This window comes from Pan troglodytes, chromosome 10, assembly GCF_028858775.2.
Source record: "Pan troglodytes isolate AG18354 chromosome 10, NHGRI_mPanTro3-v2.0_pri, whole genome shotgun sequence".
NCBI lineage: Eukaryota > Metazoa > Chordata > Mammalia > Primates > Hominidae > Pan > Pan troglodytes.
Genome location: NC_072408.2, coordinates 57,803,063 through 57,829,663, shown reverse-complemented (window position 1 = coordinate 57,829,663; position 26,601 = coordinate 57,803,063). Strand labels below are relative to the sequence as shown.

The 26,601-nt window shown below is 38.9% G+C and overlaps 1 pseudogene; it reads right to left on the bottom strand.

The window, feature by feature from the left end:
• Positions 1 to 2,618: 2,618 nt before the first annotated feature.
• Positions 2,619 to 25,582, bottom strand: LOC129136614 (syncytin-1-like; annotated as a pseudogene).
• Positions 25,583 to 26,601: the final 1,019 nt, after the last annotated feature.

Below are 26,601 nucleotides of genomic sequence, written 5' to 3'. Positions count from 1 at the left end.
TAGTTTGATCCAGCTGATTGTTCACTCTTTTTGTAGAATCTGCAAAAGGACACTTCAAAGGGCATTGAGGCCTGTGGTGAAAACCAAACATCCTTTGATAAAAGATAGAAAGAAGCTATCTGTGAAACTGCTTTGTGATGTGTGCATTCAGTTCACAAAGTTAAACCTTACTTTTGATTCAGCAGTTTGAAAACACTTTTTTGTAGAATCTGCAAAGGGACATTTCAGAGAATATTGAGGCCTATATTGAAAAATTGAATATCCCACGATAAAAACTTGAAAGAAGTTGTCTGTGAAACTGCTTTGTGATGTGTGGATTCAGCTCACAGATCTAAACCTCTCTTTTTAATAAGCAGGTTTGTAACACTCTTTTTGGAGAATCTGTGAAGGAACATTTGGGAGCCCATTGAGATCTATAGTGAAAAACCAAATTTCCCCAGATAAAAACTAGAAAGAAGCTATCTGTGAAACTGCTTTGTGATGTGTGAATTCAAAACTATTTTAGTAGGGCCTGCAAGGGGACATTTTGGGGCTCTATAAAGCCAAAAATGAAAAACAGAATATCCCACAATAAAAACTAGAAAGAAGCTATCTGTGAAACTGCTTTGTAATGTGTGCAATCAGCTCACAGAGTGAAACCTTCCTTTTGATTCAGCAGGTGGGAATACTCTTTTTGTAGAGTCCGTGAAGGGACATTTTGATGCCCACTGAGGCCTATACAGAAAAGCTGAATTACCGTAGATAAAAACTAGAAAGAAGCTGTTTGTGAAACTGCTTTGTGACTTGTTCATTTAGGTCACAGAGTTAAACCTTACTTTCAATTCAGCAGGTTGGAAACTTTTTTTTGTAGAGTCTGTGAAGTGATATTTCAGAGCCAAATAAGGCCTATAGTAAAAAACTGAATATCCTGAAATAAAAACTAGAAATAAGCTATCTTGAAACTGCTTTACAATGAGTGCATTCAACTCACAGAATTAAATCTTTCTTTTGATTCACTAGTTTGGAAACAATCTTTTTATAGAAAATGTGAAAGGATATTTTGGAGGGCATTAAGTCCTATAGTGAAAAACCAAATATCCTGAATTCAAAACCAGAAAGAAGCTATCTGTGAAACTGCTTTGTGATGTGTGCAATCAGCTCACAGAGTTAAATCTTACTTTTGATTCACCAGTTTGTAAACACTCTTTTTGTAGTATTGGTGAAGGGATATTTTGGAGTCCACTGAAGTCTTTAGTGAAAAACAGAATATTTTGAAATAAAAAATAGAAAGGATCTCTCCGTGAAAGTGATTTTTGATGTGTGCATTCAACTAACAGAATGAAACCTTATTTTTAATTCAGCAGTTTGGAAACACCCTTCTTGTAGAATCTGCAAAGGGACATTTCAGATGCCATTGAGGTATACAGTGAAAAACTGAATATCCCAAAATAAAAACTAGAAGAAAGCTATCTGTGAAAATGCTTTGTGATGTGTGCATTTAGTTCACAGAGTGAATCTTCTGTTTTGATTCAGCAGGTTGGGAACAATATTTGTAGAATCTGCGAAGGGACATTTCAGAGCCCACTGAAGCCTATAATGAAAAAACAAATATTTCTAGATGAAAACTAGAAAGAAGCTATCTGTGAAACTGCTTTGTGATGTGTGGATTCGTCTCACAGAGTTAAACCTTTCTTTTGATTCAGCAGTTTGGAAGCACTCTTTTTGTAGAATCTGCAAAGGGACATTTCAAGTGCAGTAAGCCCTATAGTGAAATATCAAATATGCCACGATAAAAACTAGAAAAAAGCTTTCTATGAAACTGGTTTGTGGCCAGGCACAGTGGCTTATGCCTGTAATCCCAGCACTTTGGGAGGCTGAGGTGAGCAGATCATGAGGTCAGGAGATCGAGACCATCCTGGCCAACACAGTGAAACCCTGTCTCTACTTAAAAAAAAAAAAAAAATTAGTCGGGTGTGGTGGTGGGTGTCTGTAGTCCCAGCTACTTCGGAGCCTCAGGTAGGAGAATGACGTGAACCTGGGAGGCAGAGCTTGCAGTGACCAAAGATTGTGCCACTGCACTCCAGCCTGGGCAAGAGAGCAAGACTCTGTCTCAAAAAAAAAAAAAAGAAAGAAAGAAAAGAAACTGGTTGGTGATGTGTGCAATCAGTTCACAGAGTGAAACATTTCTTTTGATTCAGCAGGGTGGAAACACTCTTTTCTTTTCTTTTCTTTCCTTTTTTTTTTTTTTTTTTTTTTGCAGTTGCAAGCTTTAATAGAGTGAAGACAGAGCTCCCATAAAAAGGGAGGGGACCCAAAGAGAGTAGACATTGCCAGTTTGAATGTATGGGTTTATAACCTGATCATTGACCCCCCTGCTGTGCTCTCAGACAATAGATGATTGGCTATTTCTTTACCTCCAGTTTTTGCATAATTAGCATTTTAGTGAGCTGTCTTTACTATCTTTTTGGTTGGATGTGAGCTCAGTTGCAAGCCCCATGTTTAAAGGTGGAAGCAGTCACCTTGCCAGCTAGGCTTAGGGATTCTTAGTCAGCCTAGGAAATCCAGGTAGTTCTGTCTCTCAGTTCCACCTCTCAAGAGGAAAACCCAAGTGCTGTTGGGGAGGTTGGCCAACGACCACTCTAACTGCTTCCTGCTGAATTGGAGCATAGTAGGGGTTGTGCAGTTGAGATTTCCTCAGGAGGGGTGGCTTCCATATCATTAACATCAGAGCATGGGCTAGAAGGCCAGTCCAGGAATCTGGTAGATTTTAGTCATGGATTGCATCTGGGGCTCCATTTGAAGAATGATTTGTAGCTTTACAGCTCTGATTCTGGAAGAGACAAACTTAACAAGGAGGTTAAAGATACAGGGTCCAAAGAGGAGTAGCAATATTATAGCTACTAGAGGTTCTAAGAAGGGGAGAACCCAGGGCATCCATTGGCTGACAAGGCCCCAGAGTCCCGTGTTTTGAAGCTCCTCTGTTCTATGTTGTAATCAATCTCAAATTTCTTTAACTTTCTCAGTCATGATTCCAGATTGATTTACATAATAATAGCATTCTTGCCCTAATAATAAACAGATTCCCCCACTTTCAGGGGTTAGCAAGTCTAAAGCTCTTTGATTTTGCAGGACTCCTGCTGCTAGGGAGTTAAGTTGATCTTGCAAGGTGACCAGGGAGTCAGCAACCCATTCCATGTCACAATTTAGTTCTTGAGATAGTTTGTAGTAGAACTGAGCAGAGGTTGTGATACCGCCAATGCCAGTACCTAGTCCGCCTAGCACTCCTGCTCCAATAACAAAAGGAAGAATGGGTACTCTTTTGTTGCGGGGCTTAGGTACATGATTGTATAAATCTTGTTCAGTGTAGATGGTCATGGGGACACTAAGAATGAGAGGAAGAACATAGATTCTGAAGAGCCATTCAAACAACGACAGGCTGAGGTACCACAGACAAAAAAAAGTATTCCTGAGGGTAGGCAGACTATTCGCGTGGGAGGAGTTTCCCACCTGATTCATTGGGAGTTGATTGTCTTTATAGTATTGCTAAATTTTACACAGGTGAGGTTTGATGTATGGGTTACTCCCAGATTGGAAACAGGAAGTCCTACTAAAATGGAAGTGGTGTTTATTACTGTGCTGAAGTTGTTCCATTGTTCAGGTACAGGGATTGAAATATATGGCCTGAAGTGCAGGGGGAGGCACATCCAACAGTAGGGTTTTGGGCTGGGACCTCATGGAGCCCAGTGAGGGTGGTATTAAATAGGCTTACCAGGTGAGCATAGGTACAGAGGGTTTTAAGTAATTTCCATTGGTTAGCTGCAGGCAAAAGTATTTTTTCTTCTTCAGTGGCTAGCCATCCTGAGGGGAGGAAACTATGTCCTCATGAGTTTCCCCATTCTATTTCTTCTTCTGAGTACTGGGGCTTGGTTTCCCAGAGGGGATTACCCCATACTAGGGGTCATGTGGCTCTTTTGGTTTCAATATCCACTTGGTGGTTCCCTGCTATTTCCCTTTCCTATCCTTTCTGATGACCCCAGCAGTATAAGACTGCCACATCTTTAGGTTTCTGTACAGCCAATAATAATTTCCTAATGGCTTCCTGATGTTTGATAGGTGTTCCCTCAGAAGTTAGGAATTCCTTTTCTCTCTATATTGCTGCATGGGCATGGAGGACTAGGAAAGCCTACTTAGAATCTGTATATATGCATTTACCCTTTTTCCTTCTAATTCTAGTGCCCAAGTGAGGGCTATTAGTTCTGCCAGCTGAGCACTAGTTCCTAGAGTTAGGGGATTACTTTCAAGTATTCCATTATCACTGACCACCACATACCCTGCTATTCAAAGTCGTTTTTCTAAAAAGGAACTTCCATCAGTATACAAGTTGAGGTTGGGATCAGTGAAGGGAGCCTCTAAAACGTCCCCTCTAGTGGTGTATGTTTGAGCAATCACTTGTTGACAGTTATGTTCTATCTTTTCTTTATTGTCTGGAAGAAATGTAGCTGGATTAAGAGTTGCACAAGTGCGCATTCACAGCACTAGCACTTCAAATAATAGAGCCTGATATTTAAGTAAAAAGTTGTCTGACAGCCACAAGTCTCCTTTAGCAGTGAGTATGCTGTTCACATCATGAGATGTCCACACAGTAAGATCACTTCCTTGTATTATTTTAACTGCTAAAGATACCTAGACTGTTACTGCCGCCACTATCCATAAACAATGAGGACAACCCTTTGCCACTGCATCAATTTCCTTCTCAGGTATGCCACGGGTTCCAAGCTCATCCCTCAGACCTATGTAAGGACTTCTGGAGCTATTCTTGTTTTTCTCTGTGACATATAAAGAAAAGTCTTGCCCTGTTGGGAAGCTTAACACTGGGGCTTAAGTTAGGGCCTTCTTTAGTGCCTGGAAAGCCTCTTCTGCTTCAGGTGTCCATCTTACTAAGTGGGTATTGGCTGTCTGAGTTCCTTTAATTAGTGTATATATTGGTCTGGCTATTTTGCCATACCTGGGAATCCATATTCAGCAGAAACCTGTTATGCCAAGGAACACTTTTAGTTGCTTTAGGGTTTCGGGATAAGGATAAGCCAGTATAGGCTGGATAAGTTACTCACAGAGGACCCTGGTGCCTTTGGATAATTTTAGCCCTAAGTATTTAACCTGCTGGGAAACACTCTTTTCTTACAATCTGTGAAGTCACATTTCCAAGCCCACTGAGGCCTACATTGAAAAACTGAGTATCTCTAGATAAAAACTAGAAAGAAGCTATCTGTGCAACTTCTTTGGGAATGGTTCACTCAGTTCACAGATTTAAACCTTACTTTTCAATTAGGTGTCTGGAAACACTCTTTTTATAGAATCTGTGAAGAAACATTTTCATGCCCACTAAGGCCTATGGCAAAATAAAAGAATATCCTGGTGGGGAGGAGCCAAGACGGCCGAATAGGAACAGCTGCAGTCTACAGCTCCTAGGGTGAGTGCAGGAGAAGATGGGTGATTTCTGCATTTCCAATTGAGGTACTGCATTCATCTCACTGGGGAGTGCTGGACAGTGGGTGCAGGACAGTGGGTGCAGTGCACCATGCATGAGCCAAAACAGGGCAAGGCATCACCTCACCCAGGAAGTGCAAGGGGTCAGGGAATTCCCTTTCCTAGTCAAAGAAAGGGGTGGCCAATGGCACCTGGAAAATCGGGTCACTCCCACCATAATACTGAGCTTTTCCAATGGGCTTAACAAACGGCACACCAGGAGATTATATCCCACACATGGCTCAGAGGGTCCTACACCCATGGAGTCTCACTCATTGCTAGCACAGCAGTCTGAGATCAAACTGCAGGGTGGCAGGGAAGCTGGGGAAGGGGCACCCACCATTGCCAAGGCTTGAGTAGGTAAACAAAGCATCCCAGAAGCTCGAACTGGGTGGAGCCCACCACAGCTCAAGGAGACCTGCCTGCCTCTGTAAGCTCCACCTCTGGAGGCAGGACACAGACAAACAAAAGGCAGCAGTAACTTCTGTAGACTTAAATGTCCCTGTCTGACAGCTTTGAAGAGAGTAGTCATTCTCCCAGCATGCAGCTTGAGATCTGAGAACAGGCAGACTGCCTCTTCAAGTGGGTCCCTGAACCCCGAGTAACCTAACTGGGAGGCACCCCCAATAGGGGCGGACTGACACCTCACACGGCCGGGTATTCCTCTGAGACAAAACTTCCAGAGGAAAAATCAGGCAGCAACATTTGTGGTTCACCAATATCCACTGTTCTGCAGTCACTGCTGCTGATACCCAGGAAAGCAGGGTCTGGAATGGACCTCCAGCAAACTCCAACAGACTTGAAGCTGAGGGTCCTGACTGTTAGGAGGAAAACTAACAAACAGAAAGGACATCCACTCCAAAAACCCATCAGTACGTCACCATCATCAAAGACCAAAGGTAGATAAAACCACAAAGACGGGGAAAAAACAGAGCAGAAAAACTGGAAACTCTAAAAATCAGACCACACCTCCTCCTCCAAAGGAACACAGCTCCTCACCAGCAATGGAACAAAGCTGGATGGAGAATGACTTTGATGAGTTGAGAGAAGAAGGCTTCAGATGATCAAACTACTATGAGGCAAAGGAGGAAGTTCAAACAAATGGCAAAGAGGTTAAGAACATTGAAAAAAAATTAGATGAATGGCTAACTAGAATAACCAATGCAGAGAAGTCCTTAAAGGACCTGATGGAGCTGAAAACCAAGGCTCAGAACTGAGTGATGAATGCAGAAGCCTCTGTAGCCAATGTGATCAACTGGAAGAACGGGTATCAGTGATGGAAGACAAAATGAATGAAATGAAGTGAGACGTTTAGAGAAAAAAGAATAAAATGAAACAAACAAAGCCTCCAAGAAATATGGGACTATGTGAAAAGACCAAATCTACATCTGATTGTTGTACATGAAAGTGACAGGGAGAATGGAACCAAGTTGGAAAACACTCTGCAGGATATTATCCAGAAGAACGTCCCCAATCTAGCAAGGCAAACCAACATTCAAATTCAGGAAATACAGAGAATGCCACAAAGATACCCTCGAGAAGAGCAACTCCAAGACACATAATTGTCAGATACACCAAAGTTGAAATGAAGGGAAAAATGTTAAGGGCAGCCAGAGAGAAAGGTCGGATTACCCACAAAGGGAAGCCCATCAGACTAACAGCTGATCTCTAGGCAGAAACTCTACAGGCCAGAAGAGAGTGGGGACCAATATTCAACATTCTTAAAGAAAAGAATTTTCAACCCAGCATTTCATATCCAGCCAAACTAAGCTTCATAAGTGAAGGAGAAATAAAATACTTCACAGACAAGCAAATGCTGACCGATTTTGTCACCACCAGGACTGGCCAAAAAGAGCTCCTGAAGGAAGCACTTAACATGGAAAGAAACAACCAGTATCAGCCACTGCAAAAACATGCCAAATTGTAAAGACCATCTAGGCTAGGAAGAAACTGCATCAACTAATGAGCAAAATAACCAGCTATCATCATAATGACAGGATCAAATTCACACATAACAATATTAACCTTAAAAGTAAATGGACTAAATGCTCCAATTAAAAGACACAGACTGGAAAATTGGATAAAGAGTCAGGACCCATCAGTGTGTTGTATTCAGGAAACCCATCTCACATGCAGAGACACACGTAGGCTCAAAATAAAAGGATGGAGGAAGATCTACCAAGCAAATGGAAAACAAAAAAGGCAGGGGTTGCAATCCTACTCTCTGATAAAACAGACTTTAAACCAACAAAGATCAAAAGAGACGAAGAAAGCCATTACATAATGGTAAAGGGATCAATTCAACAAGAAGAGCTCACTATCCTAAATATATATGCACCCAATACAGGAGCACCCAGATTAATAAAGCAAGTCCTTAGAGACCTACAAAGAGACTTAGACTCCCACACAAAAATAATGGGAGAGTTTAACACCCCACTGTCAACATTAGACAGATCAATGAGACAGAATGTTAACAATGATATCCAGGAATTGAACTCAGCTCTGCACCAAGCAGAACAAATAGACATCTACAGAACTCTCCACCAAAAATCAATAGAATATACATTCTTTTCTGCACACACCACACCTATTCCAAAATTGACCACATAATTGGAAGTAAAGCTCTCCTCAGCAAATGTAAAAGAACAGACATTATAGCAAACTGTCTCTCAGACCACAGTGCAATCAAACTAGAACTCAGGATTAAGAAACTCGCTCAAAACAACTCAACTACATGGAAACTGAACAACCTGCTCCTGAATGACTACTAGGTACATAATGACATGAAGGTAGAAATAAAGATGTTCTTTGAAACCAACAAGAACAAACACACAACATGCCAGAATCTCTGGGACACGTTGAAAGCAGCGTGTGGAGGGAAATTTATAGCACTAAATGCCCACAAGAGAAAGCAGGAAAGATCTAAAATTGACACCCTAACATCACAATTAAAAGAACTAGAGAAGCAAGAGCATACACATTCAAAAGCTAGCAGAAGGCAAGAAATAACGAAGATCAGAGCAGAACTGAAGAAATAGAGACATAAAAACCCTTCAAAAAAATTAGTGAATCCAGAAGCCAGTTTTTTGAAAAGATCAACAAAATTGATAGACTGCTAGCAAAACTAATAAAGAATAAAAGAGAGAAGAATCAAATAGATGCAATAAAAAATGATAAAGGGGATATCACCACAATCCCACAGAAATAAAAAATACCATCAGAGAATACTACAAACAACTCTATGAAAATAAACTAGAAAATCTAGAAGAAATTGATAAATTCCTTGACACATACATCCACCCAGGACTAAACCAGCAAGAAGTTGAATCTCTGAATAGACCAATAACAAGCTCTGAAACTGAGGCAATAATCAACAGCTTATCAACCAAAAAAAAGTCCAGAACCAGATGGATTCACAGCCGAATTCTAACGGAGGTGCATGGAGGAGCTGGTACGATTCCTTCAGAAACTATTCCAATCAATAGAAAAAGAGAGAATCCTCCCTAATTCATCTTATGAGGTCAGCATCATCCTGATACCAAAGTCTGGCAGAGATACAACCAAAAAAAAGAATTTTAGACCAATATCCTTGATGAACACTGATGCAAAAATCCTCAATAAAATACTGGCAAAACGAATCCAGCAGCACATCAAAAAGCTTATCCACTGTGATCAAGTGGGCTTCATCTCTGGGATGCAAGGCTGGTTCAACACTTGAAAATCAATAAACGTAATCCAGCATATAAACAGAACCAAAGACAAAAACCACATGATTATCTCAATAGATGCAGAAAAGGCCTTTGACAAAATTCAACAACCCTTCATGCTAAAAACTCTCAATAAATTAGGTATTGATGGGACATATCTCAAAATAATAAGAGCTATCTATGACAAACCCACAGCCAATATCATACTGAATGGACAAAAACTGGAAGCATTCTCTTTGAAAACTGGCACAAGACAGGGATGCCCTCTCTCACCACTCCTATTCAACATAGTGTTGGAAGTTCTGGCCAGGGCAATCAGGCAAGAGAAGGAAATAGAGGGTATTCAATTAGAAAAAGAGGAAGTCAAATTGTCCCTGTTTGCAGATGACATGATTGTATATCTAGGAAACCCCATCATCTCATCCCAAAATCTCCTTAAGCTGATAAGCAACTTCAGCAAAGTCTCGGGGTACAAAATCAATGTGCAAAAATCACAAGCATTCTTATACGCCAACAACAGAAAAACAGAGAGCCAAATCACAAGAGAGCTCCCATTCACAATTGCTTCAAGAGAATAAAATACCTAGGAATCCAACTTACAAGGGATGTGAAGGACCTCTTCAAGGAGAACTACAAACCACTGCTCAATGAAATAAAAGAGGATACAAACAAAAGGAAGAACATTCCATGCTCATGGGTAGGAAGAATCAATATCGTGAAAATGGCCATACTGTCCAAGGTAATTTACAGATTCAATGCCATCCCCATCAAGCTACCAGTGACTTTCTTCACAGAATTGGAAAAAAACTACTTTAAAATTCATATGTAACCAAAAAAGAGCCCGCATCACCAAGTCAATCCTAAACCAAAAGAACAAAGCTGGAGGCAACACTCTACCTGACTTCAAACTATACTACCAGGCTACAGTCACCAAAACAGCATGATGCTGGTACCAAAACAGAGATATAGACTAATGGAACACAACGGAGCCCTCAGAAATAATGCCACATATCTACAACTATCTGATCTTTGACTAAACCTGACAAAAACAAGAAATGGGGAAAGGATTCCCAATTTAATAAATGGTACTGGGAAAACTGGTTAGCCATATGTAGAAAGCTGAAACTGGATCCCTTCCTTACACTTTATACAAAAATTAATTCAAGATGGATTAAAGACTTAAATGTTAGACCTGAAACCATAAAAACCCTAGAAGAAAAATTAGGCAATACCATTCAGGACATAGGCATGGGCAAGGACTTCATGACTAAAACATCAAAAGCAATGGCAACAAAAGCCAAAATTGACAAATGGGATCTAATTAAACTAAAGAGCTTCTGTATAGCAAAAGAAACTACCATCAGAGTGAACAGGCAACCTACAAAATGGGAGAAAATTTTTGCAACCTACTCATCTGACTAAGGGCTAATATCCAGAATCTACAATGAACTCAAACAAATTTACAAGAAAAAAAAAAATCCCATCAACAAGAGAGTTAAGGATATGAACAGACACTTCTCAGAAGAAGACATTTATGCAGCCAAAAAAACACATGAAGAAATGCTCATTATCACTGGTCATCAGAGAAATGCAAATCAAAACCACAATGAGATACCATCTCACACCAGTTAGAATGGCAATCATTAAAAAGTCAGGAAACAACAGGTGCTGGAGAGGATGTGGAGAAATAGGAACACTTTTACACTGTTGGTGGGACTGTAAACTGGTTCAACCATTGTGGAAGTCAGTGTGGTGATTTCTCAGGGATCTAGAACTAGAAATATCATTTGACCCAGCCATCCCATTACTGGATATATACCCAAAGGATTATAAATCATGCTGCTATAAAGACACATGCACACATATGTTTATTGAGGCACTATTCACAATATCAAAGACTTGGAACCAACCCAAATATCCAACAATGATAGACTGGATTAAGAAAATGTGGCACATATACGCCATGGAATCCTATGCAGCCATAAAAAATGATGAGTTCATGTCCTTTGTAGGGACATGGATGAAGCTGGAAGCCATCATTCTCAGCAAACTATCGCAAGGACAAATAACCAAACACCGCACGTTCTCACTCATAGGTGGGAGTTGAACAATGAGAACACTTGGACACAGGAAGGGGAACATCACACACTGGGGACTGTGGTGGGGGGGAGTGGGGTGGGATAGCATTAGGAGATATACCTAATGCTAAATGATGAGTGAATGGGTGCAGCACACCAACATGGCAAATGTATACATATGTAACAATCCTGCACGTTGTGCACATGTACCCTAAAACTTAAAGTATAATCATAAAATTAAAAATAGAATATCCTGAAGTAAAACCTAGAAAGAAGTTATCTGTGAATCTTATTTGTGATGTGTGCAATCAGCTCACAGAGTTAAACCTCACTTATTATTCAGCAGTTTGGAAACACTCTTTTTGCAGAATCTGTGAAGTGACATTTTGGAAGGCATCAAGGCCTAGAGTGAAAAACAGATTATCCCCATATAAACACTAGAAAGAAGCTATATGTGAAACTGCTTTGTGATGTGTGCATTCTGCTCACAGAGTGACACATTTATTTTGATTTGGCAGGAAGGAAACACTCATTTTGTAGAAGCTGCAAAGGGAGATTTAGGAGCCCACTAAAGGCTATAGTGAAAAATTAAATATCCTGAAATAAAAACTAGAAAGAAGCTATCTGTGAAACTGTTTTATGATGTGTCCATTCAGCTCACAGAGTTGAACCTTACTTTTGATTCAGCAGTTTGGAAACACTTTTTTTTTTTTGTAGAATCTGGGAAGGGACATTTCGAACTACATTGAGGCTTGTTTTGAAAAACAGAGTACCTCACTATAAAAACTAGAAAGAAGCAATCTGTGAAACTACTTTGTGACATGTGGATTGAGCTCACAGAATTAAACCTGTCTTTTGATTCAGCAGTTTGGAAACACCCTTTTTGAACAATCTGTGAAGGGACATTTTGGAGGACGTTGAAGCCTACAGTGAAAAACCGAATATCCTGTGATAAAAACTAGAAAGATTCTCTCTGTGAAACTTCATTGTGATGTGTGCATTCAACTCACAGAGTTAAACCTTTCTTTAGATTTAGCAGGTTGGAAACGCTCTTTTTGTAGAATCTGCAAAGAAACATTGTGGAATGCACTAAAATCTTAGTGAAAACCCAAATATACCATGATAAAAATGACAAAAAACTATCTGTGAAACTCCTTTGTGATGTGTGCATTCAGTTGACAGAGTGAAGCCTTACTTTTGATTCAGCAGTTTGGAAACACTCTTTTTATAGAATCTGTGAAGGGAAATTTCAAAGTCCACTGGGGCCAGTAGTGAAAAATTGAATATCCCTGGAAAAAAAACTTGTAAGAAGCTATCTGTGAAACTGCTTTATGATGTGTACATTCAGATCACAGAGTGAAACCTCTCTGTTGATTCAGAAGTTTGAATACACTCTTTTTGTAGAATCTGCAAGGGGATATTTCAGGGAACATTGAGGCCTACTGTGAAAAACCGAATATACCCTGAAATAAAAACTAGAAAGAAGCTATCTTTGAAACTGTTTTGTGATGTGTGCATTCAGCTCATGGAGTGAAACCTTCCTTTGATTCAACAAGTTGGAAACACTCTTTTTGTTGAATCTACAAAGGGACATTTTGAAGCCCACTGAGGCCTATAGTGAAAAGCCAAATATCTCTAGACAAAAACTGGAAAGAAGCCAGCTGTGAAACTTCTCTGTGGTGTGGGAATTCAGCCCACAGAGTTAAACCTCACTTTTTATTCAGCTTTTTGGAACCATCTTTTTGTAGAATCTGCAAAGGGACATTTCAGAATGCACTGAGGCCTATAGTGAAAAACCAAACAACTTGTGATAAAAACCAGAAAGAAACCATCTGTGAAAGTGCTTTGTGATGTGTGTATTCAGCTCATGGAGCTGAACTTTTCTCTTGATTCAGCATGCTGGAAACACTATTTTTGTAGAATCTGCAAAGGGAGGTTTTGGAGCCCTCTGAGGCCTATAGCAAAGACCAAATATCCAGAAATAAAAACTAGAATGAAGCTATCTATGAAGCTGCTTTATGATGTGCACATCAGCACACAGAGTCAAAACTGTCTTTAGATTCTTCAGCAGGTTGGAAACTCTCTTTTTGTAGAATCTGTGAAGGGACATTTTGGAATGCACTGAGGCCTACACTGAAAATCCAAATAAATCTAGGTAAAAACTAGAGTGAAGCTATCTGTAAATACTGCTTTGTGACATGCTCATTCAGTTTAAAGAGCTAAACATTACTTTTGATTCAACAGGTTGGAATCACTCTTTTTGTACAATCTGCAAAGGGACACTTCAAAGCCCACTGAGGTCTGTAGTAAAAAAACAGATTATCCCTTGATAAAAACTGGAAAGATGCTATCTGTGATACTGCTTTGTGATGTGTGCATTCAGCTCACAGAGTTAAACCTTACTTTCGATTCAGCAGTTTGGAAACACTCTTTTTGTAGAGTCTGGGAATGGACATTTTGGAGGGCATTGAGGCCTATAGTGAAAAACAAAATATCCCATGATAAAAACTGGAAAGAAGGTATCTGTGACACTGCTTTGTGATGAGTGGATTCAGCTCACAGATTTAAATCTTTCTTTTGATTCAGTAGTTTGGAAACACTCTTTTTGTAGGATCTATGAAGAAACATTTCAAGGCACAGTAAGGCCATTATTGAAAAAAGGAATATCCCTAAATAAAAACTGGAAATAAGCTATCTGTGAAACTGCATTGTGAAGTGTGCATTGAGCTCAAAAGTGAAATTTTTCTTTTGATTCAGCAGGTTGGAAACACTCTTTTTGTAGAATTTGCAAAGGGACACTTTGGAGCTCACTGAGGCCTCTAGTGAAAAATCGAATATACCTCAATACAAACTGAAAAGAAGCTATCTGTGAATCTTCTTTGTGATGTATAGATTCAGCTCTCAGAGTTAAACTTTTTCTTTGATTTAGCGGTTTGGAAACACTCTTCTTTTATAATCTGCAAAGGGACATTTTAGAAGGCATTGAGGACTATGGTGAAAAACCGAATATCCCTCAATAAAAACTAGAAAGAAGCTATCTGTGACACTGCTTTGGATGAGTGGATTCAGCTCACAGTGTTAAACCTTTCTTTTGATTCAGGAGTTTGGAAACACTCTTTTTGTAGAATCTGCAAAGGGACAATTGGGGGTTCACTTAGACCTTCAGTGATAAATGGAATATCACGAAATGAAAACTAGAAAGAATATATCTGTGAAACTGCTTTGTGCTTTGTGTATTCAGCTCACAGAGTTAAACCTTACTTTTTATTCAGCAGTTTGGCAACACACTTTTTGTGGAATCTGTTAAGAAATATTTTAAAGGGCTTTGAGGCTTACAGTGAAAAATTGAATATCCTGCAATGAAAACTAGATAGAGGCTATCTGTGAAATTACTTTTGATATGTGGATTCAGCTCACAGAGTGAAACTACTCCTTTGAATCAGCAGTTGGAAACACTATTTTTGTAGAATCTGTGAAGGGATATTTTTGCGCCCAGTGAGGCCTATAGTGAAAAACAAAATATCCCAAAATAAAAACAAGCAAGAAGCACTCCATGAAACTTCTCTGTGAAGTTTGCATTTAGCTCACAGAGTTGAAACTTACTTTTGATTCAGCAGTTTGGAAACACTTTTTTGTAGAATCTGTGAAAGGACATTTGGGAGGGCATTGAGGCATATACTGAAAAACAAAATTTCCTGTGATAAAAACTAGAAAGAAGCTGTGTGTGAAACAGCTTTGTGATGTGTGAATTGAGCTCACAAAGTGAAATCTGGCTTTTGATTCAGGAGTTTGAAAACACTCTTTTTGTAGAGTCTGCAAAGGGATATTTCAAGGCACAGTAAGGTCTATAGTGATAAATTTAATATCCCTCAATAAAAACGAGAAAGAAGCTATCTGTGAAACTGCTTTGTGATACGTGGATTAAACTCACATAGTGAAACATTTCTTTTAATTCAGCAGTTTGGAAACCCTCTTTTTGTAGAGTCTGTGAAGGAACATTTCAGCGGGCATTAAGGCCTATAGTGAAAAATTGAATATCCCCTGATAAAAGCTAGAAAGAAGCTTTCTGTGAAACTGCTTTGTGATGTGTGAATTCAGCTCACAGAATTAAGTTTTACTTTTGATTCAGCAGTTTGGAAACACTCTTTTTTCAGAATCTGCAAAGTGACGTTTTGAGGCTCCGTAAGGCCTATAGTGAAAAACTGAATGTACCATGATAAAACCTAGAAGAAGCTATCTTTGAAACTGCTTTGTGATATGTGCATTCAGTTCACAGAGTCAAACTTTTTTTTTTTTTTTTTGATACAGTAGGTTGGAAACACTCTTTTTGTAGAATTTGCAAAGGAACATTTTGGAGCCCATTGAGACCTATAGTGAAACCCTGAATATCTCTAGGAAAAACCTAGAAAGAAGATATCTGTGAAACTGCTTTGTGACATGTGCATTCAGTTCACAGAATTAAGCCTTACTTTTTAATCAGATGTTTTTAAACACTCTCTTTATAGAATCTGCAAAGGGACATTTCCTGTAGTGAAAAATGGAGTATCCCAAAATAAAAACTAGAAAGAAGCTACCTGTGAAACTGCTTTGTGATGTGTGCATCCAGCTCAAAGTTAAATTTTACTTTTGATTCAGCAGTTTGGAAACACTCTTTTTTTAAAATCTGTGAAGGGATATTTCAGAGGGCATTGGAGGCCTATAGTGAAAAAATGAATATTCCACTATAAAAACTAGAAAAAAATTGCTGGACATGGTGACTCTTGCCTGTAATCCTAGCATTCTGGGATGCCTGTGTGGGTAGATCATGAGGTCAGGAGTTCAAGACTAGCCTGCCCAAGATGGCGAAACAACATCGCTACTATAAAAACAAAAATTAGCCAGGCACAGTGGCAGGAGCATATAATCTCAGCTACTTACTTTATAGGTTGAGGTTGGAGAATCGCTTGAACTAGGGTGGCAGAGGGTGAGTGTACCTAGATCAAGCCTTTGCACCCCAGCCTGGGTGACAGAGTGAAACTCCATAAAAAAAAAAAAAAAAAAAACTAGAAAGAATCTATTTGTGAAACCGCTTTGTGATATGTGTATTTAGCTCACAGAGTGAAACGTTTCTTTTGATTTAGCAGATTGGAAACACTCTTCTTGTAGAATCTATGAAGTGACATTCTGGGGCACAGTAAGGCCTACAGTGAAAAACAGAATATCCTAAAATAAAAATTGGTAAGAAGCTATTTGTGAAACTGCTTTATGATATGTACATTCAGCTTGCAGAGTTAAACCTTACCTTTGATTCAGCAGTTTGGAAATACTCTTTTTTTTTTTTTTTTTTTTGAGATGGAGTCTCACTCTGTCACCAAGGCTGGAGTGCTGTGGTGGGATCTCGATTCACTGCAAGCTCCACCTCCCTGATTCACATCATTCTCCCACCTCAGCCTACAGAGTAGCTGGGACTACAGGCACCTGCCACCACACCTGGCTAATTTTTTGTATTTTTAGTAGAGATGGGGTTTCACCATGTTAGCCAGGATGGTCTTGATCTCCTGACCTAGTGATCTGCCCACCTTAGCCTCCCAAAGGGCTGGGATTACAGGCATGAGCCACTGCACCCAGACAGAAACTCTTTTTGTAGAATCTGTGAAACAACATTTAGGAGCCCACTGAGGCAAATAGTGAAAAACCCAATATCCCAAAATAAAAACTTGAAAGAAGATATCTGAAGCTGCTTTGTGTCATGTGCTTTCAGTTCACAGTTTTCAGTGTTACATTTGATTCAGCAGTTTGAAAACAACTTTTTGTAGGATCTGTGAGAGGATATTTCAAGGCCCAGAAGGCCTGTACTGAAAAACACTATATCCCACAATAAAAACTAGAAAGAAGCTATCAGTGAAACTGCTTTGTGATGTGTGCATTAAACTATAGAGTGAAACCTTTTTTTTTTAATTCAGCAGTTTGGAAACACTCTTTTTGTAGAATCTGAGAAGGTACACTTATGAGAATATTGAGGCCTATAGTGAAAAACCAAAAATCCTCTGATAAAAACTGGAAAGAAGTTATCTGGTCTGGATTCAGCTCACAGAGTTAAACCTTTCTTTTAATTCAGCAGTTTGGAAACAGTCTTTTTGTAGAATCTGCAAAGGGACATTTAGGAATGCACTGAGGCATATAGTGAAAAACTGAATATCCTGAGACAAAAACTCCAAAAATATATCTGTGAAACTACTTTGTGATGTGTGAATTCAGCTCAAAGAGGAAAACCTGTCCTTTCATTCAGCAGGTTGGAAACATTCTTCCTGTAGTATTTGTGAAGGGACTTTTTGGAGGGCATTGATGCCTATAGTGAAAAACCGAATATACCACAATAAAAAGCTAGAAGAAGTTATCTTTGAAACTGCTTTGTGATATGTAACTTCAGCTTATAGAGTGAAACATTTTGTTTGATTCAGCAGGTTGGAAACACACTTTTTGTAGAATCTGCTAAGGGGTGTTTCGGAGCCCTTTGAGGCATATAGTGAAAACCCAAATATCTCTAGATAAAACCTAGAAAGAAGATACTTCTGAAACTGCTTTTGATGTGTGCATTCACTTCACAGAGTTAAACATTACTTTTGAATCAGATGTTTGTAAATGCTGTCTTTATAGAATCTGCAAAGGGACATTTTAGAGACTGCAAAGCCCTATAGTGAAAAACCAAATATCCCAAGCTAAAAACAGGAAAGAAGCTGTTTTTGAACCTGTTTTGTGATGTGTGCATGCAATTCACAGAGTTAAACCTTACTTTTGATTCAGTAGTTTTGAAACACTTTTTTTGTAGAATCTGTGAAGGGACATTTCTGAGCCCACTGAGAACTAAAAGTGAAAAACTGAATATCCATAAATAAAAACTAGAAAGAAGCTATATGTGAAACTGTTGTGTGATTTGTGCATTCAGCTTACAGAGTTAAACCTTACTTTTGATTCAGCAGTTTACAAATATTCTTTTTGTAGTTTGTGCTTCAAAACATTTCAAAGGGCATTGAGGCCTATAATGAAAAACTGAATATCCCTTGATAAAAACTAGAAAGAAGCTATATGTGAAATTATTTGTGATGTGTGGATTCAGCTCACAGATTTAAACCTTTCTTTTGATTCAGCATGTTGGAAACACTATTTTTATAAAATTTGCTAAGAAACATTTCTCAGCCCACTGAGGCCTATGGTAAAACACAGAATATCCAGCTATAAAAATGGGAAAGACACTATCTGTGAAGTCACTTTGTGAGGTGTGAATCCAGCTGAGAAAGTTAAACCTACCTTTGATTCAGCAGGTTAGAGACACCTTTTTTGTAGAATCAATGAAGGGACATTTCACACCTCACTGAGACCTATAGTAAAAAATTGAATATCCCAACATAAAATTTAGAAAGAAGCTATCAGTGAAACTGCTCTGTGATCTGTGAATTCACCTTACACAGTTGAACTTTTATTTGATTTGGCAGTTTTGAAACATTCTTTTTGTAGAATCTGTGAAGGGATATTTCAGAGCCCCCTGAGGCCTTTAGTGACTAACCAAATATCATGTGATAAAAACTAGAAAAAAAGCTATCTGAGAAATTTCTTTATGATGTGTACATTCAACTCACAGAATTAAACTTTTCTTTTGTTTAAGGAGTTTGGAAACACTCTTTTTGTACAATCAGCAAAGGGAGATTTTGGAGTGCAGTGAGGCCTATAGTGAAAAACCGAATATCCTGTGATAAGAACTGGAAAGAAGCTATCTGCAAAACTACTTTGTGATGTGTGGATTCATCTCACAGTGTTAAAATTTTCCTTTAATTCAGTAGTTTGGAAACACTCTTTTTGTAGAATCTACTAAGGGACATTTCAGAATGCACTGAGGCCTATAGCAAAAAGGGAAACACTCTTTTTATAGTATCTATGAAGGGACATTTTGGAGAGCATTGGGGCCTATAGTGTAAAACAGGATATATCACAATAAAACCTAGTAGAAGCTATCTTTGAAACTGCTTTGGGATTTGTGCATTCAGCTCACAGAGTGAAACCTTTTGTTTGATTCAGCAGGTTGGAAACACTCTTTTTGTAGAATCTGCAAAGGGACATTCCAGAGCACTTGGAGGTTTATAGTGAAAACTTGAACATCTCTAGATAAAACCTAGAAAGAAGATATCTGTGAAACTGCTTTTGACTTGTGCATTCAGTTCACAAATTTAAACCTTACTTTTGAATCAGATGTTTTTAAAAACTCTCACTATAGAATCTGTGAAGAAACATTTCAGAGCCCACTGAGACCTATAGTGAAAAACCAAATATCCTGAAATAAAAACTAGAAAGAAGCTGTTAAACTGCTTTGTGATGTGTGCATTCAGCTCACAGAGTTAAACCTTTCTTTTGATTCAGCAGATTGGAAACACTCTTTTTCTAGGATCTACAAGGGGACATTTCAGGGCACAGTGAGGCCTACAGTGAAAAACAGAATGTTGCAAAATCAAAACTAGCTAGAAGCTATTTGTGAAAATGCTCTGTGATGTGTACATTCAGGTCAAAGATTTATAACTTACTTTCAATTCAGCAGTTTGGAAACACTCTTTTTGTAGAATCTGCAAAGTGACATTTCAGACCCCACTGAGGCCTATAGTGAAAAACTGAATATCCCAAAATAAAATCTAGAAAGAACCTATCTGTGAAACTGCTTTGTGACATATGCATTCAGTTCACAGTTTTCAATGTAACATTTGATTCAACAGTTTGAAAATACCCCTCTTGTAGTATCTGCAAAGAAACATTTTAGTGCTGACTGAGGCTTAAAGTGAAAAAACTAATATCCAAAAATAAAAATGAGAATCTATCATGAAACTGCTTCCTGATGTGTGGATTCAGCTTTCAGGGTTAAACCTTTCTTTTCATTAAGCAGTTTGGAAACATGCTTTTTGTAGAATCAGCCAAGGGACATTTCAGAGTCCAGTGAGACCTGTAGTGAAAAACCTAATACCCTGTGATAAAAACTAGAAAGAAGCTATCTGTGAAACTGTTTTCTGATATGTACATTCAGCTCACAGAGTTAAACCTTACTTTTGATTCAGCGGATTGGCAAGTCTCTTTTTGTAGAATATGCGAATGGAAATTTTGGAGGGCATTTAGGCTTATAGTAAAAAAATGAATATCCCATGATAAAAACTAGAAAGAAGCTATCCGTGAAACTGCTTTGTGATGTGTAGATTCAGCTCACAGAGTGAAACCATTCTTTTGATTCAGCAGTTTGGAAATATCCCATGATAAAAACTAGAAAGAAGCTATCTGTGAAACTGCTTTGTGATGTCTGCATTCATCTCACAGAGTCAATCCTTTCTTTTGATTCAGCAGTTTAAAAACACTCTTTTTGCAGAATCTCCAAAGGGACAATTTAGAGCCCACTGAGGCCTATAGTGAAAAACAAAATATCCCAAAAGAAAAACAAGAAAGAAGCTATTTGTGATCTTGTTTTATGAGGCATGCATGCAGTTCACAGAATTAAACCTTACTTTGGATTCTGCAGTTTGGAAACAGTCTTTTTGTAGATTGTGCATCAAAACATTTCAAAGGGCATTGAGGCCTACAGTGAAAAACCAAATATCCTGAAATAGAAACTAGAAAAAAGCTGTCTGTGAAACTGTTTTGTAATATGTGGTTTCAGCTCAGAGAGTTAAACCTTTCTTTTGAATCAGGAGTTTGTAAACACTCTTTTTGTAGAATCTGCAAAGAGATATTTCAAGGCACATTAGGGCCTATAGTGAAAAACCAAATATCCCGCAATACAAACAAGAAAGAAGTTATCTGTGAAACTGCTTTGCAATGTGTAAGTTCATCTCCAAGAGCGAAACTTTGATTTTGATTCAGCAGCTCAGTAACATTATTTTTGTATAGTCTACAAGGAGCCATTTTGCAGCCCATTGAGGCCTATATTTTAAAAAAAAGAATATGCTGCAATGAAAACTAGAAAATTGTTATCTGTTAAACCACTTTGCAACATGTGGATTCCAGAAGTTAAACTTTTCTTTTGATTTAGCATGTTGAAAACATTCTTTTTCTAGAATCTTCAAAGGAACATTTCGGAGTCCACTGATGCCTATATTGAAATACCGAATATTCCACCATAAAAACTAGAAAGAAGCTATCTGTGAAACTGCTTTGTGATGTGTGAATTCATCTTAAAGAGCTAAACCTTTCCTTTGATTCAGCATGTCAGAAACCCTCTTTTTGAAGCATCTACAAAGGGACAGTTGAGATCCCATTAAGGCCTATAGTGAAAAATGGAATATCCTGCAAAAAAAAAACTAGAAAGAGTCTAACTGTAAAGCTGCTTTGGGATGTGCAGATTCATTTCACCAAGATAAACATTTCTTTTGTTTCAGCAGGTTGAAAGCACTCTATGTATAGAATTTACAAATGGACATTTCAGAACTTAATGAGGCCTATAGTGAAATTCCAAATATACCACGATAAAAACTATAAAGAAGCTATTTGCGAAACCACTTTGTGTGTGTGGATTTAGCTTACAGAGTTGAACCTTTCTTTTGATTCAGCAGGGTGGAAACACTCTTTTTGTAGGATCTGTGAAAGAATATATTGGAGCCCACTGAGGCCTATAGTGAAAAACGGAATATCCTGTGATAAAAACTAGAAAAAAGCTATCTGTGAAACAGCTTTGTGGTGTGTGGATTCAGCTCACAGAGTTAAATCTTTCTTTTGATTCAGCTGGTTGGAAACCCTCATTTTGTAGACTATGTGAAGGGATATTACAAGGCCCAGTGAGGCCTGTAGTGAAAAACCAAATATTCCATGACAAAAACTAGCAACAAACTTTCTGTTGAATGGTTTTATGATGTGTGCAATTATTGCACAGAGTTAAAACTTACTTTTGATTCAACAGGTTGGAAACTCTCTCTTTTTAGAATCCACAATGTTATATTTTGGAGCCCATTGAGGTGTATAGTGAAAAACTGAATATCCCATGATAAAAACTAGAAACAAGATATCTGTAAAACTGCTTTGCTATGTGTGGATTCACCTTACAGAGTTAAAAAGTTCTTTTGATTCTGCAAACACTCTTCTTGTGGAATGTACAAAGGACATTTCTGAGCCCATCAAGAACTATAGTGAAAAGCAGATTATCACATAATAAAAACTAGAAACAAGCTATCTGGGAAACTGCTTGGCAATGTGTGAGTTCATCTAACGGAGTTAAAACTTTCTTTGACTCAGCCGGTTGGAAACTTTTTTTAGACTCTACTAAAGGATGGCCAGTCACAGTGGCTCACACCTGTAATTCCAGCACTATGGGATGCTGAAGTGGGTGGATCATGAGGTCAGGAGATGGGGACCATCCTGGCTAACACGGTAAACGCTGTCTCTACTAAAAATACAAAAAAAAAAAAAAAAAAAGGCAGGGCTTGGTGGTGGGTGCCTGTAGTCCCAGCTACTCAGGAGGCTGAGGCAGGAGAATGACATGAATGCAGGAGGTGGAGCATGCAGTGAGCCTAGATCATGCCACTGTACTCCAACCTGAGTGACAGATTGAGACTCCATCTCAAAAAAAAAATCTACTAAGGGACATTTTGGAGCCCATTGAATCCTACAGTGAAAAATTGAATATTCTGCAATAAATCTGTGAAACAGCTTTGTGATATGTGGATTCATCTCACAGAGTTAAGCTTTTCTTTTGATTCAGCCAGTTCAAAACACTCTTTTTGTAGAATCTGCAAAGTGACGTTTCAGAGCCAATTGAGGCCAATAATGAAAAACCGAATATCCTACTATGCAAACTAGAACAAGCTAGCTATGAAACAATTATGTCATATTTGGATTCATTTCACAGACCTAAACTTCTCTTTTGATTCAGCAGGTTGGAAACACTCTTTAAGTAGAATCTCTATAGGGACATATCAAAGCCCATTGAGGCCTATTTTGAAAAACTGAATATCCCACAATAAAAACTAGAAACAAGGGCAGGCACTGTGGCTCACACTTGTAATCCCAGCACTTTATGAGTCTAAGGTGGGCAGATCACCTGCGGTGAGGAGTTTAAGACCAGCTTGACCAACATGGAGAAACCCAGTCTCTAATAAAAATACAAATTGCTCTGGGCATTATGGTGCATGTTTCAAATCCCAGCTATTCAGGAGGCTGAGGCAGGAGAATTGCTTAAACCCAGGAGGTGGAGGTTTTGGTGAACAGAGACCACACCATTGCACTTTAACCTGGTCAACAAGACCAAAACTGCTTCTCAAAAAAAAAAAAAAAATCTAGAAACAAACAAGCTCTCTGTGAAACCTTTATGCGATGTGTGGATTCATCTCACAGAGATAGGCCTTTCTTTTGATGCAGTAGGTTGTAAACCTCTTTTAGTAGAGCCTTAGAAGGAACATTTCAGAGCCCATGAAGTCTATTGGAAAAAAAACGAATATCTCATGATAAAAATGAGAAATAATCTACCTGCGAAATGGCATGATGTGTGGATTGATCTCACAGAGATAAACCTTTCTTCTGACTTAGCATTTTGGAAACACTCTATTTGTGGAATATTCAAAGGGTAATTTCAGAACACATTAAGAACTATTGTGAAAAATCGAATATCTGGAGATAAAGAATAGAAATAAGCTGTCTGTGAAGCTGCTTTGGAATGTGTGGATTCATTTCACAGAGTTGAACCTTTCTTTTGATTCAGCACGTTAGAAATCATCTTTTTTTAGAATCTACGAAGGGATATTTTGGAACCCATTGAGGCCTATAGTGAAAAACTGAATATTCCAAGACAGTAACTAAAAACAAGCTCTCTGTGAAATCACTTTGCAATGTGTTCATTCATTTCACAGAGGTAAACCTTTTTTTGATTCAGCAGGCTGGAAATTCTATTTATGTAGAATCCACCAAGAGACAATTTGGAGCCTATTAAGGCCTATAGGGAAAAACCGAGTAACCTGCATTAAAAACAAGAAACAAGCTATCTGTGAAACCACTTAATGATGTGTGGATTCATCTCACAGAGGTAAACCTTTCCTTTGATTCAGTAGGTTGGAAAAATTATTTTTCTAGAATCTACAAAGGGACATTTCAGAGCCCATTAAGGCCTATAGGGAAAAACAGAATTTCCCATGATAAAAAATATAAACAAAGTATCTGTGAAACAACTTCAGGATGTGTGGATTCATCTCATGGAGTTAAACCTTTCTTTTGATTCAGCAGGTTGGAAACACTCTTTTTGTAGAATCTATGAAGGGACATTTCAGAGCCCATTGAAGCCAGTAGTGAAAAACTGAATATCCCGCGATATTAGTCTGATGGGATTCCCCTTGTGGGTGACCTGACTTTTCTCTCTGGCTGTCTTTAACATTTTTTTCTTCATTTTAACCTTGGTGACTCTGGTGATTATGTATATTCCTTGGGATTACTCTTCTCGAGGAATATCTCTGTGGTGTTTTCTGTATTTCCTGAATTTGAAGGTTGGCCTGTCCTGCTAGGTTGGAGAAGTTCTCCTGGGTAATATCCTGAACAGTGTTTTCCAGCTTGGTTCCATCCTCCCCATCACTTTTAGGTAACCAGTCAAATGTAGATTTGGTGTTTTCACATAGTCCCATATTTCCTGGAGGCTTTGTTCTTTTCTTTTTAGTCTTCTTTCTATAATCTTGTATTCTCACTTTATTTCATTAAGTTGATTTTCTTTTCTTTTCTTTCTTTTTTTTTTTTTTTTTTTTTTTTTTTTTTTTTTTTTTTTTTTGAGACAGAATCTCACTCTTTCACCCAGGCCAACTGCTGTGGCACTATCTCGGCTCACTGCAAGCTCTGCCTCCCGGGTTCATGCCATTCTCCTGCCTCAGCCTCTCAAGTAGCTGAGACTATAGGCACCTGCCACCATGCCCGGCTAATTTTTTTGTATTTTTAGTAGAGATGGAGTTTCACTGTGTTAGCCAGGATGGTCTCGATCTCCTGACCTCCCGATCCGCCTGCCTTGGCCTCCCAAAGTGCTGGGATTACAGGCATGAGCCACCATGCCCGACCAGTTGATTTTCAATCTCTGATTTTTTTCCACTTGATTTATTCAGCTATTGATGCATCACGAAATTCTTGTGCTTTGTTTTTCAGCTCCATCAGGTCATTTATGCTCTTCTCTAGACTGGTTATTCTAGTTATCAGTTTGTCTAACCTTTTTTCAAGGTTCTTAGGTTCCTTGCATTGCATTAGAACATGCTTTTTTAGCTCAGAGGAGTTTGTTATTCCCCATCTTCTGAAGCCGACTTCTGTCAGTCCATCAAACTCATTGGCCATGCTGTTTTGTTCCCTTCCTGGTGAGTTGAGATTTTTTTTTTTTTTTCTGAAATGGAGTCTCGCTGTGTCACGAAGACTGGAGTGCAGTGCTGTGATCTCAGCTCACTGCAATCTCCGCCACCCGGGTTCAAGCAATTCTCCTACCTCAGCTTCCCAGGTAGCTGGGATTACTGGTGCATGCCACCACGCCCGAGTAATTTATTGTATTGTTAGTAGAAACAGGGTTTCATCATGCTGGCCAGGCTGGTCTCGAACACCTGACCTCCGAAAGTGCTGGGATGATGGGTGTGGACCACCGTGACTTGCCTATATTTTTTATATATGAGCGAAGAACAATCTGACTCAGTCATCAGTGCGGCAATTTTCTAGGCAACAAGGGAGGGAGGAACTTGGAAGTTGTGGCAGGGGCAGTGGGGAAGACACAGTTGCCCTGGACTGTGGGCAGGTGGCCTGAGCTTCCTTCCTCCTTGAGGCCTCAGTTTTCAGAGTAACAGTGTCCTCTAGGTGATGCCCGACATCTGCCAATGAGAGTGTAAGCCTGGAGTGAATTGAGATCGCCCAGAATGAGGGAGGAAGAGAAGGATAGAGGCCCCCACAGCACAGTGGGTAGCCATACTTTCCAAGGTGGTCCCCACAGCTAATCAATGAGGGTCCCTGAAAAACACAGCCTAAGTCCCCAGTCATTAGATCACCTGGAACTTCCATTCAGAGATGAGAGACAGACTGGAAATTCTCTCAGTCAAGGTTCAAGCCTAAAAGAATCACCGGCACACCCACTAGGACTAAGACAATTTTTAAAAGAATCATTTCTTTGTTTTGGGTGCATCCGTGTATTTCTGTATAATGAAATTACTTATTGTAAATGTTACTTTTTTTACTCATCACGTGTACCATCCTGTGATAGACAGACCAGGGGACTCATCACCTCAGAGTCTATAAGGCCAGAAGCTGACATCCTCAATTTCTATTTAGATTGAATTTAAACAAGCCAGCCAAACACTCTGCAGTGAAACTCTCAT